Raw genomic sequence first — 7,872 nt, 5'->3', positions numbered from 1 at the left:
GCCTCGCTCATTACAACAAACGTTCGACCATAACCAGCAGGGAGATCCAGACGGCGGTGCGTCTTCTTTTGCCCGGTGAATTGGCGAAGCACGCCGTTTCTGAAGGAACCAAGGCCGTCACCAAATACACCAGTTCAAAATAAATCCTCCTCGAGCAGCTTGGAAGTTGGTTGGAAAAAAAAGAAAAAAAATCGGTTCTTTTCAGAACCACAAATTCAACTCGAACGAATTAAAAATTTTCGTCTTCATACTATATAAGTTCCTGAGAGAAAATATAAATAGTGAAAAATATATTTAAAAAAAGTTTGACATCAGAAATGTTAATAAAAAAAGAAAAGAGTAGAGACAACGGCACGCGGTGTTCCCAAGCGGTCACCCATCCAAGTACTGACCGCGCCCGACGTTGCTTGACTTCGGTGATCGGACGAGAACCGGTAGTTTTCAACGTGGTATGGTCGTTGCCTGGTAAAATTTTCCAAGATGGTACGTTGACGATTTTTTGTGATTGTTCGATCGTTTGGATGTGACATTTTTCGATGGTACACATGTCAGAAAATGTACAAGATTTAAAAGAAGAAAAAAAAAAAATTTTTTTTTGCGAGTCGTTTTTTAGTTTTTTTTTTGCGACAAAATGACGAAAAAAAAAAACTCGTATGAGGCGTTAAATTAAATTGTTCGTTTGACGATCTCAACGAGTCACTTGCGATTAACGTAATTTAAAATTTGAGAACTTACTTACTCACTTGCTTGCTTAGATGGAAATAGCACCCACTTGAAGTAAACGCCGACACGGACCGGAGATGAATAAACTCCGAACGGACGGGGTTAATTCATGAACTGACCGTAGTACGGTCGAAGGTTCGCCGCCGCCGCTACCTGCTTTCTTTCTTAGAACTGATAACAGAGTTGGTTTCTTTGTCTGTTCATTCATCGAAATTCCCACCACTCTGGCCGGGCCGGGCGGGGTGGGTGTGTGTTGTTTCATGATTTGTTCTCTTCTCGATTTATTCTTTTTCCGACGTCGTTCGATTCATAGAGATGTTTTCGTCGAAAGTGTGGTCGCGTTTACATTGCATTAAAATTTAATTTGTTCCAGTGCGACGATGAAACAAGAAAAAAGTTTCAAGTAAGTACGCACGCACGCACACCTACATATTTCATTTTTTAAATCTTTCGACGTTCGTAGTTTCTGCTCGAAATGTCGACTAATAGTAGGGAATGTTTTGTTGATTTGTTTGTTTTTCGTTTTTGAGAAGAACAAATGAAAATTTCGTTGGATTTCTGTCGACCGACGACCGACTGAAAATCCGCCGACATCGACGTAGTTTTATTTAGAGTGTCTGAAAAATGCAAACAATGCAAGATTTCCGTATTTTTGTTGGTTTGTGGTGTTTGGGGAGTTTTTTTTATGATTATAAAATGGTTTCGTCGAGAAAAATTGCTTCTTTCGCAATGAATTGGCAAGAAAAATTAAAAAACTCGTCCGTTCCCGTCGCTGGATGTTCGACGGTGGTCCGTCTGATTTTCCCTTTATTTTCGTAAAATTGACGAGAATTTCGCCGTCAAAACTGTTTTCGGTGATGTTTCGATGATGGGATTTCGTCGTGTGAGGTAATTTTTGAGGAAAAAATGTCGATTTTGCGAAAAAAGTCGTTCGAAAAGTCCGTTCGTCGTACAAATTCGTTTCTCATGGTCGAGTCCGAAATTGACATCGTTTTTTTTCCGACCTGTTCGTCAAGATCGTTTTCAAAAATCAACTCCTACGAAAGGCGAAGGTTTTATCTTCGTTCTTGAAAAAATTCGACCTTCTCGGACGTCATCTTCGACCGTTTGTGAATTTTTTTCCTACACTCTGCAGGTTCGTCGGTCGTCGCTCCGATCCGTGCTGCGTCTCTTTGCGAGGCGATTTTCGAAAAGATCGCACGTACTTTTCGACCGATTCGTTCGTGAAACTTGTAGAGGATGCTTCCAAGTTTGTCTGGTCGAAAGCGGAACTTTCCTGTTATTCGTGGAAAACGCGTAACGTCGGCGTCGAACTTGGATGTCATCTCCTTGTTTCGGAGGGTCTTTGTTCGAGTCGACGTTCGATCGGTCCTTGTTCGCTTTTGGAGGTCGGCTGGTCGTCCGGGAAAACTTGAGGTTATTCAGGAGGCCATCGCCGACCGAATCGCTCATGTTCCCGCACCCGGAGGCGGTGATCTTCGCGTAAAGAGAACGATGCCATCACGCGAAAGCTGTATTCGAGTAGTAGTAAAGTGTAGTTTATTCAGCAGTTGTACAGTCATGTGATACAAATTGACAAAAGATGATAAAAAACAAGCTGCTGAAAGCGCCGCTTTAGGCTTGTGCCTCTTCAGCGCTGTGTACATGGTGATTGTGTTGGTACAAAAAGAAAAAAAATTAACAAGTTAATCGGAGTACGAAACAAAAAAAAAAAAAAAAAATTAATTGATTGATTGCGTGTAATTGGTGTCTTCGGTGACGTGTTAAAGAAGAAGGTGCATCCTGAAGCGTCCACGGCCGACTTATCGACGTGATTCCCGCATTTGCGCAGAGTACATAGGAAAACCGTGGAAAACCTATGTCGGAATCGTCTCGCGGATGCAGCGAAGAAAAGTGAAATGAGGAAACTGAGTGAAGAATGGCTGTTTGTGGGTTCCGAGATGCCAATGGTCGCGCTGTCCATTCTCCGCCACTTCCTGTTGCCAACCTTGGACGTCGAGACGACCTTGGGTGGCTTCGGGGATGGCGGCCGTTGTCCTGCGCGGCGTGGCTATCTCAACTGGAACAAGAAACAAACGGCAGAAAACAGAAAACAAGATTGTGTGTGTGTGTGTGTGTGTGTGGTTTTGTGTTTATGGAAACTGCAGAAAAAAGAAGAGAAAAGAGTATGAATTGGAGAAAGAAATAGGAAAGATGGGAAGTGCAGCTTCGAGGTTTTTGGTCGACTTGTTTTCCGTTGCGGCGATCGGGCGAGAAATTGAATTTGTGAGACGGGAGACTTGCGTCGTGGAACGGAGAGAGAGAGAGACTTGGCGCTGGATCGAGTGTTGGATTACACACGATCGGAATGCGGTTGTGGAATTGCGCTGGCGGAGCAGCGGTGAAGGTTCGTTGTCCGAGGTGGACAGGGCCGGCTTCGGTTTGCTTTCAGCTGTTGTTGTTTCGGGGCGGTGGAAAATTTGCCCCGAAAATTTGTGGAGGGCGTAACGAAAGTGGAGTTTCGTCAATGATGTTAGTTAAACCTGGAGAAGATTCGAAAAAGAGCGAATGTGCCTGAATGAGGGCGCTGGGAAGATGGATTTTCTTCTGCCTTGGTTTGACTGGAAATCTCCTCTGGTCGCGACCTGTGGGAGCAAATGGAGTGAGCCAGTGTTCAAAAATCGTGTTCTTCGCCAATGCGCTGTTGCTCCGAAGGGAGCGTTGCACATACGACGCCTGGAGTTTGATGAGACGTTCCAGGATTGGTTGGGTCCGTGTGATCTCGGGCAACTGGGCTGAAGGGTACCTAGGGCTTAGGCGGAAAATTTTTCTCAAGATTTTTCTTTCGCACGACGCGATGGACTCCAAACTGGATCGGTCAAGAGAGGCTAAAAGGGCTGATTTAAATTCGAAAAGAGGTCTGATGTACATCTTGTAAGTGTGGAGAAGGGTTGGGGGTGAACACCCCCTGAGTCCACCCCTTAACCTGGAAATTAAGCCAACTCTTTTTCTGACCTTGGAGATTGTGTTTTTGAGATCGGGAGAAGAAAGGGAGCCGTAACTGTGGAATTCCACACCCAAGTATCGAACACTGTCCTTTAGCGGAATTTCTTTGTTCCAGAGAGTGAGCTGGACGTTTCTTGGAAAGAATTTCTTCGCTCTCGTCTGCTTTCCATTTCTGAAAAGGACGGCTGATGACTTCTCTGGATTTGGTGAAATTCGCCATTTCGAGGCCCATTCCTGGATGGTGTCGAGGACGCTCTGGGCATCGTTTGCCGCTCTCAAAGAGGTGGTGTTTCCGGCCCAAAGTGCTGTGTCATCCGCGAATTGAAACGTTCTTATTGTTTCGTTGTTTACTGCCGGGAAATCGTGGCAGTAAATCAGGTAAAGAAGTGGCGAGATGACTGAACCTTGGGGAACTCCCGCTTCGATTTCGATCGGTTCCGAGAGTTCTTTTCCGACTTTGATTTTGACGGTCCTGTTCGTGAGGAATGAATCGATGAGGCCGGTGAATCTGTCCGAGAATTTCAGGGTCTTGAGTTTCTGAATTATCCCAGCGTGCCAAACTCGGTCAAATGCCTTCTCAATGTCTAAAAAGACACCAACAACACATTGTCCCGAGTTTAGGTACCTTGCGATGTCAGTCTGCAATGCTACGAGAGGATCGGTGGTGGATCGACTTGCCCGAAAACCAAATTGTGGGTCAGGCAGTATTCGATTCCGTTCACATCTGTCGCTGAGTCTTAGGGTAATAATTCTTTCGAATATTTTGCCTATCGAGCACAGGAGCGTGATGGGACGGTAAGAGTTGGGATCCTCTGTAGGCTTGCCAGGTTTCGAAATTGCTATGGCCAACCCGCTTTTCCAGTCCTTAGGAAAGTAGGAGGCGTCCAGACAATTGTTGAAAATCTGACATATTGCAGCAATGACTTCGTTGGGAATTTTCTTCAGAGTGAGGTTGTTCACTTGATCCGGACCTGGAGCTTTTCGCGTCTTGAGGGCTGAGATTGTCGCCTTGATTTGACCTGGAGTGACCGGATCAAGCAGTTCGTCTTCTTCCTGGGCGTCTTCGCGGTCTTGTTGCGAGAGAAAGATGGTGGAGCTGCGCAAGCGCTTCCTGAATTTTTCTCTGAAGGCTTCTGTTCTTTTGATGTGATTTTCATCGTGCCGTGGGTCTTCTGGAATTCGGAATGAATTCTTGAAGTGGTTGGCGAACGCTTCAGATTTTTCTTTGTCGGAAATCATGACGTCATTTCCGACCTTCAGGTGGTTGCGAGTTCTCGTTTTCTGGCCGGTCAAGACCTTGAACTTGTGCCAGAAACTGGCGCCGTTTCGGAAGTCGAGTTCTGAACACGCTTGAATCCATTGGTTTTCTCGGTGTTTGTTGATCATTAGCCGAATCTTGGCATTTAATCTGTTCCACTCGGTCTTGATGTTTGGATCTCGTGAAGCGACGAATTCTCTGTAGATTCTGCGCTTTTGTCGGATCAGTGAAACGATGTTGGGCGGGAGAGGCTTTTTCGTGGGATTAATTAATTTCTCGGGAGTCGAGTCGAGGACACATGATTGGATGTGTTGGGTGAGGTCAGCAACTTGTTTGTCGATGACGTCAGGATTGCGTGTTTCGAGAATTGACGGCAGCCGCTCGATGCAGGTGGCTGAAAACTGGTTCCAATTTGTTCGCTTGAAATCTCGAATTTTAACCAGCGATGGAATTGCGGTCACGGGCCTACCTAAATTAATTTCGACGATGATCGGAACGTGATCTGATGTTATTGTTGTGCCGATGGTCGCTTCCTCGCTGCACCTGTGTGAGAATGAGTCATGCACGAGAATGTGATCGATGTTTGATGCCCCATTGTTGCTTAGAAAAGTCGGTTGACAATTTCTGATGCGACAAATGGAGAGACTCTGCGTTGCGTTGAGGAGGATGCGGCCGTTGGAATTTGTGTAGGTGTCGCCGAAATCAGCATGACGCGCATTGAAGTCACCTAGAATTATCGAATTTTCGATCGAAGCGACAAAGGTTAAAAAGTTAAGACTCAAGCGGGAACCTGGAGGAACGTAAATGGAAAAAACGGTTAAAACGAAATCGTCGATGTTCACTTGGGCTGCAACGCATTCAAGATTCTGAAAATTAATTGGCAGAGCGAATTGTTTAAAACCGTAGACGTTCTTGACGAGGAGAGCCACTCCTCGATGATTGGGACCTGCAGGTGTCACTGACGGTCTGTGGATGGCGTTGAAACCTCTGAAATTCGGAAGACTTGGAGATTTTGTCTCGGTCAAAGCGAGAATGGAAATTTTGTCGGTGACAATGAAGTTTTCGACGGCTGCCTTTTTGCGGCGGATGCCGCAACAGTTAACGGTAGCGACCTTGACCTTTTCAGCCACACTTGTTCACTGAGACGTGGAGATTTGAACCGGAGAAGTTGAAGATTACTTCCCGGTTAAAGAAGAGTTTGGCGTGTCGCTTGATGTTTTCAGCGACCAGGACTCGACGCTCAGGGAATGAGTTCACCAGGGTGTAACTCAGCATCCTGACGAGGTTGTCGATGTGGGGGACTTCCTCGGGTTTTTTGGGAGGAGGAAGGGGGGTGTCCAGCGGGTTGATCCTCTGGACCGGGGCTCCGGGGACGACCGGAGTTTGCCTGGCGGGACACCGGAGTGAAAAGGCGAGATGTTGTCCGTTACAGTTTGCACAACGAGTTTCCTCGCTGGTGCAAGCTGAGAGACGGTGCGGACCTCCGCATTTGGGGCATTTCACCTGATTTTGTGGGCAGGTGTTTTGAGTGTGACCCACGCCTTGGCAGCGTGGGCACATTGCTGGAATTGGGGGGGGCACGTGGGAAGGTTCGCAACGGCGAACCTTGAAAAAGACCACCAACCCTTTTTTGAGGAGGGCGTCCAGAGAGGGTTGGTGACGAGTCACCAACCGAAAGAGACGTGTTGGGCGATTTGTCGCCCGGGACTTGATCCTCCAGGTCCTTTCGACCTGGAGCTCTGCCTCAGCGCAGGCCTCGAGAACGTCTCTCTCGTTGATGTCGAGGTCGACGTCGCGCATGACGCATGAGAAGGTCGGGTTGGTGGGTGGATTTCTTGGCCGGGCAGTTTTTTGTGCCTTTATGGCCGAAGAAATCCGACAGTCGGGGGTTCCAAACTGGTCCTGCAACATCTGAAGGTGTTGTTGTTGCGGAGCAATTGTTGTTGTGAAAGTGGCTTTTCCATCCCTGAAGACGTTTAGGGATGAAATTTTGATCGCCGACGCTTTGAGAGCGTTGGCCAGCGCCTTTGTCGAGCGGAAATTTGCCGGCAAGTTTTCGATGACAAACTTGTTTTGTGCGGCGGCTCGAGGTTGAGTTTGACGACCCGTCTGGGTGGTCTGGACTGGTGACGTCACTGCTGACGTCACTGGCGGGACTTGTTGCTGACGGCGGCTTCCTGACGAATTGAAAGCCGGTTTGTCGGCAACTTTTGTTTTTGATGAAGAAGTGGTGCTTCCGGAAGTGGAAGCGAAAAGTGGGGGAAGAAGAGAAGTCTGGGCTTGACTGGTGGAGGTTTGAGCTGCTTGTCTCAGGCTAATCAGTTGATTAACCTGCTCTCGAATCGAGAGTAGCTCCTCCAAGGAGGGGTCAATTGGGGGAAGAGGGGTAGCTGTTGGAGAAGGACTCACCAAATTCCTCTCCAGGGGCTGGGTGGTTGTGGGAGCTTCGCTCTGGGCTAGCACTGAGGCGTAGCTTCGAGTTTGGCTTCCCTGACTGGTCCTCTGGGTCCTGGGGGCCGGGGTGGGGGGCGTCCTCGAGGTGGACGGGATGGGGTCTTCGAATTGAAGATCGAGAAGGGAGAGCAGCTCCGACGGCTGCTGGGTTTTGGGTCGCTTCCCTGTCCTGGGGACGAAGAGCTCCTCCGACGAAGAAGAGATCGGAGAGCAACTCCGTGTCTTCTTCTTCTTGTTCTTTTTCTTCTTCTGGTTTTTCCCAGAAGAATGTTGTTGTTTTTGCGGGTTGCCTTTCAAGAACGACTCCCCCGCAATGGAAGCCGCTCTTGCCTTGGTGTTGCGCAATTCGCGCATCGCGTATTCTTCGCTCTCTCTGTGACGTCTGCACTGCTCGACGTCTGAACTCAGAATGCTGTATTCGAGGCCCACTGAATTTTCTAACTCGACGAGAA

General features: G+C 47.7%; 1 non-coding gene across 1 annotated transcript; it reads right to left on the bottom strand.

Annotated features, from left to right (window-relative positions):
* Window positions 1-343: 343 nt before the first annotated feature.
* On the bottom strand, window positions 344-463 carry LOC148165801 (5S ribosomal RNA). The gene has a single exon (XR_015771161.1). It is a non-coding gene; the product is annotated as a 5S ribosomal RNA (ribosomal RNA).
* Window positions 464-7,872: the final 7,409 nt, after the last annotated feature.

This window comes from Gnatocerus cornutus, unplaced genomic scaffold (genome assembly GCF_029298725.1).
Source record: "Gnatocerus cornutus isolate USDA-ARS CGAHR unplaced genomic scaffold, icGnaCorn1.1 ctg00000202.1, whole genome shotgun sequence".
Lineage (NCBI taxonomy): Eukaryota > Metazoa > Arthropoda > Insecta > Coleoptera > Tenebrionidae > Gnatocerus > Gnatocerus cornutus.
This window is presented reverse-complemented; position numbering and strand designations above follow the sequence as displayed.